Source organism: Moschus berezovskii, chromosome 24 (genome assembly GCF_049115385.1).
Source record: "Moschus berezovskii isolate FMDL1 chromosome 24, NW_MosBer_1.0, whole genome shotgun sequence".
Lineage (NCBI taxonomy): Eukaryota > Metazoa > Chordata > Mammalia > Artiodactyla > Moschidae > Moschus > Moschus berezovskii.
The window spans coordinates 52,728,023-52,740,339 of NC_142483.1; positions in this window are offsets into that span (position 1 = coordinate 52,728,023).

Here is a 12,317-nt window from a genome sequence, read left to right on the forward strand (position 1 = left end):
TCTTTTAATTTCATGGCTGCAGTCACCATCGGCAGTGATTTTGGAGCCCAAGAAAATAAAGTCTCCCACTGTTTCCACTGTTTCCCCATCTACGTGCCATGAAGTGATAGGACTAGATGCTATGATCTTAGCTTTCTGAATGTTGAATATTAAGCCAACTTTTTCACTCTCCTCTTTCACTTTCATCAAGAGGCTCTTTAGTTCTTCGCTTTCTGCCATAAGGTTGGTGACATCTGCATATCTGAGGTTATTGATATTTCTCCTGTCAATCTTGATTCCAGCTTGTGCTTCATCCAGCCCAGCATTTCTCATGATGTACTCTGCATATAAGTTAAATAAGCAGGGTGACAATAGACAGCCTTGACATACTCCTTTCCCTATTTGGAACCACTTTGTTGTTCCATGTCCAGTTCTAACTCCAGGCTTAATGATTTCAACAATAGGGACATTTTTAGCTCATGAATCTCTGGGTAGGATGGGTGGTTCTTTTGGTCTGGGCCAAATTGAGTTTATCTCAGCTGGGCTCACTCACACATCTGTGTTCATCAGATGGGCCGTTGGTCTAGAGCGGACTCACTCACATGTCTGAGTGGCTGCCTGTTGGTCAGGTGAAGGGTTGCGAGTCTGTCCTCTTCCAGAAGGATAGCCTAGGATTGCTCATCTGGTGATTACAAGGACCCCAAGAGAGTCGAGCCTAGGCTGACACATCATCGAGTCTACTCCATTCTTGTGTTTCATGCAAGTTACAGTGCAAGACCAGATTCATGACATGAGGAAAGGAACTTTACTTCTTGAAGGTAGGAACAACAAGTCATATCACAAATGACACAAATGGCAAATGCTGTTGGAAGGCAGCAGTGAAAAAGCATATTATATATGAAACCTAAAGCAACAAACTAAAAGAGGATAAATTGGATTTTATGCTGAAACTCCAATACTTTGGCCACCTCATGTGACAAGTTGACTCACTGGAAAAGAGTCTGATGCTGGGAGGGATTGGGGGTGGGAGGAGACGGGAACGACAGAGAAGGCAGCAGTGAAAAAGCATATTATATATGAAACCTAAAGCAACAAACTAAAAGAGGATAAATTGGATTTTATGCTGAAACTCCAATACTTTGGCCACCTCATGCGACGAGTTGACTCACTGGAAAAGACTCTGATGCTGGGAGGGATTGGGGGTGGGAGGATATGGGAACGACAGAGAATGAGGTGGCTGGATGGCATCACCGACTCGATGGACATGAGTTTGAGTGAACTCCGAGAGTTGGTGATGGACAGGGAGACCTGGTGTGCTGTGATTCATGGGGTCGCAAAGAGTCAGACACGACTGAGCGACTGAACTGAACTGAACTGAAAGTAAGTCCTGAGTTAAACAGGAAATCATAATAAAAATTACAAAATATTCAGAGTTAAATAACACTGAAGTTATTACATTAAAAAATCTATAAGATGTATATAACAGGGTTGCTTATACTGGGATAGTTATTTAACTTTTAATGCATTGACAAAAAAAGTGGAAAAAATGAGTTAATTTTTTTTTAATTGGAGGCTAATTACTTTACAATAGTGTAGTGGTTCTGCCATACATTGACATGAATCCGCCCTGGGTGTACATGGGTCCCCCATCCTGAACCCCTCTCCCACCTCCTTCCCCATATCATCCCTCTGGGTCATCCCCATGCACCAGCCCCCAGCATCTTGTATCATGCATCGAGCCTGGACTGGTGATTCATTTCACATATGATAATATACATGTTTCAATGCCATTCTCCCAAATCATCCCACCCAGAAAGAAAAATACCAATACAGTATACTAACACATATATATGGAATTTAGAAAGATGGTAACGATAACCCTGTATACGAGACAGCAAAAGACACAGATGTATAGAACAGTCTTTTGGACTCTGTGGGAGAGGGCGAGGGTGAGTTAATATTTTAATTCAAAAGCTTTACAAATAAATGAGGTACTTCTATAGAGTAAACGAAAGAGAATAATAAAGAGCAGAACCTTCTGAAAAGTTTTTTAAAAATTGGAGAAGATGCATAAAATCAAAGGCTGAATACATTTCTATGTGTGAACAATCACTCAGAGACAGTTACAAAATATGAGCAAACCTGAATAAAAGAATAAATATGCTGTTCTCATGGATGGTGACAGCTTACGGTGAACGGTGTTGGACAGGTGATCTCTGAAGAAGAAGATTTAGCTTCGGGACCAGGAACCAGGCTTGATCACTCAAGAGCTTTTGTGCAGCAGAGTTTTATTAAAGTAAGAAAGTCAAGTGAAATTGCTCAGTCATGTCAGACTCTTTGCGACCCCATGGACTATAGCCTACAAGGCTCCTCTGTCCATGGAATTTTCTGGGCAAGAGTACTGAAATGGGTTGCCATTTCCTTCTCCAGAGGATCTTTCTGAGCCAGGGAGTAAGAAAAGGGACAGAGAAGCTTCTGATACAGACATCAGAAGGGGGGACAGAGAATGCCCCCCTCGCTAGTCTAAGCAAAGGGAGTTATATACTTTTAAAATTAGTTATTACAATAAATCAAAAGAATGTCTCAAAGTTGTAAAAATTTTACCAGACCCACTCCCACAATTTACACTTTAAGGTAACAGGATTAGAACTTAACAATAGAAAGATCTTCCCAGACCCACTCCCATCATATACATTTTAAGATAACAGGATTGGAAGGAGAAGCTGTCCTCAAGCAGGATACATTGTTGTTATATAATCCTTAGTACTGGCGTGCTGTGGTTCATGGGGTCGCAAAGAGTCGGACACCACTAAGCGATTAAACTGAACTGAACTGAACTGAACTGAACAGAAGTTTAAACTGAATTGTTTGCTGTGTAATCACCAGCTCGGGCTTAAAGTAAAAATTTTATGTGACTAAGACCAAGGAAAGTAGAAAAAGAAAAAGACACTTGTCCTTTCCTCCTCCTTGAGAATTCCAGACCCCTGTCTCCTCCTTGAGAGCCCCTGACCCCTTTCTCCCCTTTGGGGACCCCGGACTTCTTATCAACCTGCCTAGGAATTGACTCTATGGGAAGACATAATAGGTTGAAAACACAAATTTTTCAAACCTTAATATATAATACCAATGTAATTCCATTCAAAATCACACAGGGGTTTTCATGAAATTTAATATCACTGAGGATGGTGATTGCTGCCGTGAAATGAAAAAAAAAAAAAAAAAGATTCTTGCTCCTTGGAAGGAAAGTTATGACCAACCTAGACAGCATATTAAAAACCAGAGATATTACTTTGCCAACAAAGGTCCATCTAGTCAAGGCTATGGTTTTTCCAGTAGTCATGTATGGATGTGAGAGTTGGACTATAAAGAAAGCTGAGCACAGAAGAATTAATGCTTTTGAACTCTGGTGTTGGAGAAGACTCTTGAGAGTCTCTTGTACTGCAAGGAGATCTAACCAATCCATCCTAAAGGAGATCAGTCCTTGGGGTTTATTGGAGAGACTGATGTTGAAGCTGAAACTCCAATACTTTGGCCACCTGATGCGAAGAGCTAACTCATTTGAAAACACCCTGATGCTGGGAAAGATTGTAGGCAGGAAGAGAAGGGGATGACAGAGGATGAGATGGTTGGATGACATCACTGACTCAATGGACATGAGTTTGAGTAAGCTCCAGGAGTTGATGATGGACAGGGAGGCCTGGTGTGCTGTGGTTCATGGGGTCGCAAAGAGTCGGACATGACTGAGAGACTGAACTGAATTGAATAAGCTTAATCTAAAGTTCATGCAGAAAAAAAGACCAAGAAGAACAAAGATATTTTGGAAGAAGATAAGGGAGGAGCATGTGTGAGTGCTAAGTCACTTCAGTCATGTTCAACTGTTCGTGACTCTATGGATTGTAGCCCGCCAGGGTCTTCTGTCCATGGGATTCTCCAGGCAAGGACACTCCTGAGGGAGGAGGGGAGACAATTTATTATCTCAGACATAGAAAGAAAGGAGAATAAGTAACCTAATCAGTAAGTAGGGTAGAAATTCCAGAAGAAGACCCAAGGTAACTAGATAAATAAGAGTTGGCTTCACAAATTATGAAGAAAGAATAAACACTTCAGTATACTTTGCTAATATATTTCCATATCTACATGGGAAAAAATGTAAAATAAAATAGCTACTTCAGAAAACAGAAGCAAAATCCAGGTACATCAAATTCCATAATTTAAAATTGAATACCCAATTTAGAAGGCAATATAGGACAATATCTTTATGATCTTGACATCCCATATGATTCATTTAACAAAACATAAAAAACAATCACAAGTTTTAAAGAGTATTGCAATTAATCTCAATTAAAATATTTTAATGATATGACACACTGTTAAGCAAGTGAAATGTAAACTTATCTACTCTGTCTATTCATAGGAAAGACAAAGGTATATTCCAAAATAAGCTTTTCTGGAACCAGGTGAACTGGTTAAAAATTATATTTATCACCGAGAGCTGTGGGATCTTAAGGAAATAACTTAATAAATGGAGATACTACCTACCTCATAAGGTTATTGAAACAATTACTGTATTGATATATCCAAAATACTGAGAAACACAAAAGGCAAAGCTCTATAGAGGTTAGTCATTACTGCTGTTACCCAGAATATGTAAAGAATTCCTACAGGTGAATAAGAAAAATATAAACAATTACATATTTAACATGGTGGAAGCATATGAAAATACACTTCACAGAATGTAAAAGTCAAATGGCCAATATACATAAGAATGTCCTCAAGCCTCCATAATCAGACAAATACAAGTTGAAAGAACATTGAATTTCCAGTGCATAGCTCTCAGATTGAATGAAAAACTTAGGTATGGCAATACTGAATGCTAATTGACATAATGTCTTTGGAAATGACTTTGAAAATACATAATTAAGGAATTGTATATGTACATTATTCATAACCCAGAAGTCCCACATCTAGCTTCATAACATAGAAAATCTCACAGTGTGCTGAAGAAGATATATACAAGGAAACAAAATCAGACCACTTGGTTGCTCATTAATGGGATAATAGGTAAATAAATGTTGAAATAACAGAATTTCCAATCATGATTAAAATAAATGAAATACAGTGCAGCCCAATTTGGAAGACAATTTGGCAATTTCTTAAAAAACTAAACATACTCTTACCATACAATCCAGCAATTCACTCCCTGGTATTTACCCAAAGATGTTGGAAACTTATGTCTACATAAAAATCTGCACATGGATGTTTATCACAGTTTTATTCATAATTGCCAAAACTTGGAAACAACCAAGATGTCCTTCAGTAAGTGAATGGATAAATAAAATGTAGTACATCCAGACAATGGAATATTATTCCGTGCTAAAAAGAAATGAGCTGTCAAGCCATGAAAAGACATGAAGGAACGTTAAATTCATGACTAGTCAAAGAAGCCAGTCTGAAAACGCTACATACTGTGTGGATTCAAACTAGAAGACATTCTGGAAAAGGCAAAACCATGGAGACAGTGAAAAGATTAGTGGTTGCGATGAGTTTGGTGGGGAGAGAAGGTGGGATGAATAGGCTCTTTACGGGAGTGAAACTATTCTGTATGATAGAGTTATGGTGTATAGTTCAGTTCAGTTGAGTTCAGTCACTCAGTCGTGTCCGACTCTCCGCGACCCCATGAATCACAGCACGCCAGGCCTCCCTGTCCATCACCAATCCCCGGAGTACACTCAAACTCATGTCCACAGAGTTGGTGATGCCATCCAGCCATCTCATTCTCCGTCGTCCCCTTCTCCTCCCGCCCCCATGGTGTATAGTATGTGTGTGAAAGTCGCTTACTCATGTCAGACTCTATACAGTCCATGGAATTCTTCAGGCCAGAACACTGGAGTAGGTAGCCCTTATAGTTATGTATATAGTATAGTTATGGTGTCATAACTAAACTATACTGTCATGGTGGGTATATGATACTATGCATTTCTCAAAACCCAAGGAACCAACAACAAAAAATGAATCTAATGTAAATCATGGACTTCAGGTAACAATAATATACCAATATTTTCTCATCAGTTGTAAGAAATGTACAACCCTGGTACTAATGTTGATAGTTGGGGAGGCTGTGTATATATAGGGGCAGGGGGTGTAGAGGAACCCCTGGTACTTTCGGCTCAATTTTTCTGTGACCCTGAGAGGGCTTTGAAAAATATTAATAACAGTCTACTTAAAAGGGAGAAATGAATGAAATAGAATTCATGTATGGATTTGGATAAATGCCCAAAGTGTCTTGCAAGTGGAAAATAGATCACAGAACCCTCCACTCAGAGCAAAATTATTATAAAATTTTGAAAATTGAGAACATTATTTATTGTTTTGAAGTATACTTGTGAAGTGTAATAATATGAAGTTATGCAAAGGCTGAAGAAATATCAAGTTCAAGATGGTGGGTTTTTCCATGAAAAAAAAAAAAGGCATATGGAATAGAGGATAGGTACCCAGGAGTCCTCAAAGAATATATGTCATACTTTCATTCTTTAAAAGAAAATCAGAAGGCACAGCATTATAAAACCTTGCTTAAGCAGTTGTAAGATAATAAAAGTGGAAACTTGGGACTTCACCTGACACAAGGTGGCCCCTAATTAAATGCTCTTCCCCTGACTCTCCATCCAGTCCTGTTTCTTCAGGGTCACACTCCCTCTCTCTGAGACCTGTGGGTCTGCTGAAGCAAAGGAAAAAGTTGGTTAAATGGAAGCAGAAGGGCACCAGGAGCAGCCGATCTAGACTGGAACATCATGCCTGCCACCAAGCCTCTGTGTGCCCCTGAACAAGCTGCTTGACCCCACAAACCACTCTGAAATTAGAAGGTTGCCTTGGGTCATGGGTAGCATTTCTTTTACCTTTAATAATCTACAGCTCTGTTAAAAGAATCCCACAGCTGCATTTAGGGGTTCCTCCATTTTAGTAGGTTAGAGATTCACAGAATATTCAGCAACATTTCAGAACAGCGTCTGTTAAGCTGTAGAGTAAGTGGTGGCACTCTCTGCTATTTAACAACTCTCCTTCAGGACAGTGTTGTGATCAAGACCGGGCATCTGCACTGTCCTGAGAACCATATTTCTGAGACTGTTCATCTGACATGAGAAGATCCGTGTCATCTAGTCAATGATATATATACCCATACCACGCACCACAAACACCATATCCCCCTTCCTGGCCTTATCTTTTTTTCTCTTTAGCACTCCAAAACATATCAGTGCCATTGTTCAGTCTCTAAGTTGTGTCCGACTCTTTTCAGTCCCAAGAACGCAGCATGCCAGGCTTCCCTGTCCTTCACCATCTCCCAGAGTTCACTCAAACTCATTTCCATTGAGTCAGTGATGCCATCCAGCCATCTCATCCTCTGTCTCCCCCTTCTTCTCCTGCCTTCAATCTTTCCCAGCATCGGGGTCTTTTCCAATGTGTCTGCTCTTCACATCAGATGGCCAAAGTATCAGATACATGTAATATATTTTAATTTTTTGCCTTGTTTATTGTCTGTTTTTACCTTACTATAGTGTAAGCTCCATGCTAATGGATTTTTGGCCATTATAATCTCCTCAAAGATCTAGAAAAGTATCTGGCACAATATATGCTCAATAACGTTTTGGAGAAGGAATGATTAAGTGAACATATCAGTGGCTAACTTCAACATGAGTGGTCTTGGGACTAACTACCATCTGCACCACAAAGATGTCTCTAAATTTTATCCACCATTGCCTGTCCCTCTCTTGTTAGTTTATAAGCACAACATTACTTCTCCTTCAATTTTGTTCCCCAAATATCACATATGTACCTCTTATAACACTTATCACACCCCATGTTACATTGCAGTCGCATCATCTTTCCCCAGGAAGAGAGCAGGTTAAACTGGGGTCAGAGCAGTTTTGTTTCCTATGCAGCACATACTTCACAATAAATCTTTTAATCTATAGTGTTATTATTGACATCCCTGTTCTCCTTCACTATTTCTTTCTCCCTCAATCTCTTTTTTTTTCTTTTTTCTTGTATACTCTCAAAGGGACCTTATCTTGGAGCAGTCAAATAACTCTCTTTTCTATTTCAATTTTTCAGTTGTAGTGAACAAAACATATAAGCATGATATCATATGAGTGGTATTGTATAATATGATCTTATAAGAAGTGGCCATTAAACAGTGCTTCCCTCAAAATGAAAATTTTTTCATAGAATGGAAGAAAATATTTGCAAATGAAGTGAGTGACAAGGGATTAATCTCTAAAACATACAAACAGCTCATGCAGCTCAATATCAACAAAAACAAACAACCTAATCAAAGAGAGGACAGAAGGTCTAAATAGACATTTCTCCAAAGAAAACATATGGATGACCAGAAAACATATGAAAAAATGCTCAACATCACTAATTACTAGATAAATGTAAATCAAAACTACAATGATTGGTATTACCTCACACCAGTTGGAGGGGCCATCATCAAAAAGTCTACACCAACAAATGCTGGAGAGGATGTGGAGAAAAGACAACCCTCCTACACTGTTGGCGGGAATGTAAACTGGTGTAGGAGAACAGTATGAAGCTTCCTTAAAAAAACTAAAAATAGAACTATGATATGATCTAGCAACCCCATTCCTGAGCATATATTTGTATAAAATCATAATTTAAAAAGATACATGGACCCCAATGTCCATTGCGGCACTATTTACGATAGCTAAGACATGGAAGCAACTTAAATGTTCATTAACAGAAAAATGGATGTGGTACATATATGCAATGGAATATTCAGTTCAGTTCAGTTCAGTCGCTCAGTCGTGTCCGACTCTCCGCGACCCCATGAATCACAGCATGCCAGGCCTCCCTGTCCATCACCAACTCCCAGAGTTCACTCAGACTCAAGTCCACTCAGCCGTAAAAATGAATTAAGTGATGTCATTTTGCAATGACATGGATGGACTTAGACACTGTCATATTGAGTAAAGTAAGTCAGACAAAGAAAAATGCCATATGATATCGCTTAAATATGGAATCTAAAAAAATGTACAAATGAACCTATTTACAAAACAAGAATAGAGTCACAGATACATAAAACAAACTTACGGTTACCAAGGGGGAAAGAGGGAAACATAAACTGAGAGACTGGGGTTGACACACACACACTACTACTTGGGCTTCTCATATGGTGCTAGCAGTAAAGAACCCATCTGCCAATGCAGGAGACACATGGGACTCGGATTCGATCCCTGGGTCTGGAAGATCCCCTGGAGGAGGGCACGGCAACCCACTCCAGGATTCTTGCCTGGAGAATCCAATGGACAGAGGAGTCTGCTGGGCTACAGCCCACAAGGTTGCCAAGAGTCGGACGTGACTTGGCCGCACACTATTACATATAAAGTAGATAACTATTGTAAGCCTACTGTATAGCACAGGAAGTTTACTCAATACCCTGTAAAGACCAATGTGGGAACAGAATCTAAAAGAGTGGATATATATATATGTATATGTAAATGTGTGTAAATGTATATGTAAACATGTATATTTACATATGTATATATAAAACTGATTCACTGTGCTGTATAGCAGAGATTAACACAACATTGTAAATCAGCCATACTGTAGTAAAAAATAATTAAACAATAAATGAACAGTTCTGCCCTGTAACCAGGTAGTGATTTCTTCACAAGTCCCTGATTATATTACATCCCATCCTAAGGATGCTTTTCAGAAGTTTATGTCTTTCTTTCATCAACAGTTGGTAAAAGTATCAATGTAGACATTGTTAGTGAAGAAAATAGTAACAGACTTTCATGAACTGTTGCTAATCAAATTAAGAACCAATATGTATCAAGTCACTTTTACGTGGTGAAGGGGGTCCAAAGTACCTTGTAATATTAATTCCTTTTACCCTCATAGCATACTCTTGAGTTAGTTACTCTTTATCATTCCCACTTTACCAATGAGGAAACTGAGGTGGAGTAGTTAACTAACTTTCCCATAGTCACGTAGGCTGCGATAGAGCTAGATAATCAATCTGGCTACAGAACCCGTAGCTCCATGTGCATCTCACCATGTCTCATCCCTATTGTAGCTCGGAAGTCCACGTCTTGACAGGACAGACACAGGTCCTCTCTCACCCAACTCTTAAGAAACCGTCTCGTGCCTTATTTCTACACCACACAATGAACTCTTCAAATCCACCAGGTCCTTTCTCCCGCCAAGACGCTAATGTTCCTGGTTCCTCTACACAGAACTGTTCTCCCCACACCAGTGTGAGCACCAGTGCCTCTCTCTCCTCTCAGCTACGAGGAGATGGCAGCTCAGCTACCAAGGGGCACCCAAGGACCGCCTTACAGTTGCCTGATTTTCCTGCCTACCTGCTCGTTTTAGACTTCAGCTTCTCTTCCAGTGTTTGTACCTTTCTCATCTCTCCCTATTATCCACTTTAGCCTTTTCTTTGTTGTTTACTGAAGTACGCTCTAATTGATTCTAGCATTCTTTGGGTGATAGATGGTTGAAAACGTACATTAAAAAAAATGGGGCTTTTTAAATTTCCAAATCAGGTAACTTGGGAGAGGAAATAAAATAGATATACAAGTTATCAGACTTTGTCACCAAGCTATTTTAGTGACAAAGCAAATTTAAACATGTGATAATCTTGTAGTTTTCTTTATCCTTTGGTGAATCCTTTAATTTCCTTGTGAAAGTAAAGGTAATCTCTGGTTGTCTCCCATCACCACGGTGTCTTGAGTCGTAGTTCCCTCAGGCATCCTTCTTTCTCCAGACATTTCATACTGTGCATACTGACTCTATTAAAAAGTGATTTCATTCATGTTTTTATTCTGAGAAAGAAGGTGACAATCTCCATTCTAGGGTTGAGGACTTAAAAGTAGAGGTGGTGGAGTGTTAGTCACTCAATTATGTCTGACTCTTTGAGACCCCATGGACTGTAGCCCTCCAGTCTCCTCTGTCCATAGAATTCTCCAGGCAAGCATATTGGAGTGGGTTGCCATTCTCTTCTCCTGGAAATCTTCCCAACCCAGGGACAGAACCCAGGTCTCCTGTATTGCAGGCAGATTCTTTACCATCTGAGCCACCTGGGAGACCCTCTGAGCCACCAGAAAAGGAGATGGAACCCTAAAGCAGAAACCTGGAAGAAAGAAAGTGAGGCTTAATTTTGCATCTACAAAGGGGTGATATTGGGGTCCATCACCAGTCTGTCTCTAGATCAGGTGGCACTGCCCCAGCTCTCACACATAAAAAATGTCTGATGACAGAGTAGACAAAGAACAAATACTGTATGTACTGCAATTGCAGGATACTTTTTATACATTTTCATATCCATATCTCTTCCGCTCACAATTGTAATGGAAAATTCCTCAGTAGGATTGGAAGTTATTTTCGCTTCTCCTTTTGGGGGGATTTCAGGAAGAAGCTAGAGGGGTGCCAACCATTATCTGAGGATCAATATTAAGCTGTTAGGGGAGATTTTTCTATAGAAGTTCCAAAGCGGTTCAGCAGTCTTATTAGAAAACATGTCCAGTTTTGCTAACTGCTGGAGTTTAATTATGGAGGCAATAAAACACATTCTTTTTTATCTCTTTCATGAAATAGAGTCACTCACTACAGCCTTTTTCAGGAGAATCCTATATAACCTACCTCCTACTATCTTTCATTCTGCCCTAACCCCTCTCTGAATTCCTATCACAGACAGCAATTGGAATACAGAAAACTCTGGATATGCCTAACCAACTGTACTTTCAGACTTTTCCACAGAGCTGGAGTTGGAGCTGGAAGGAAAATAACCATTAAATTATTTCAGTAACTTTAACTCACTTTTCAAATTCTGACCAAGTTTAACAGTGTCAGGAGGTCCACAGTAATCAGGAAATATGAGTTCCTCTAAAAACAGACACTTTACCACACCTCTTTGGACATTAATTTTCTTTTCTCCAGGTAATAGAAAGCCCTGTCCTAGATAAAAACGTGTGTTATTGATACTGGCTGAGCAGCAAGACTGTCAGAGAGACACCTTGATCATCTTTGAGAGGAAGAATCACTGTGAGACACAAAAGGAATAAATATCAACAGGGGAGACTCGTGTGGTTTCCATTTCAATAATGGAGCACTGGACAGATCATTTGGAATGACTTTCCCATTGCAGGCAACTTAAGACCTGGACCAAAAACATAGGCTTAAAAACGCTTTCACATGACAGTGAAGAATTACAGTTTTAATTGTGGGATCCTCCCTTCTTCTGGGGACATCTCCCAATCTTGAAAGGGGCAATTTAGACAACAAACTGTGACTATGAAGCACACTGAGGGGGCTTCTGG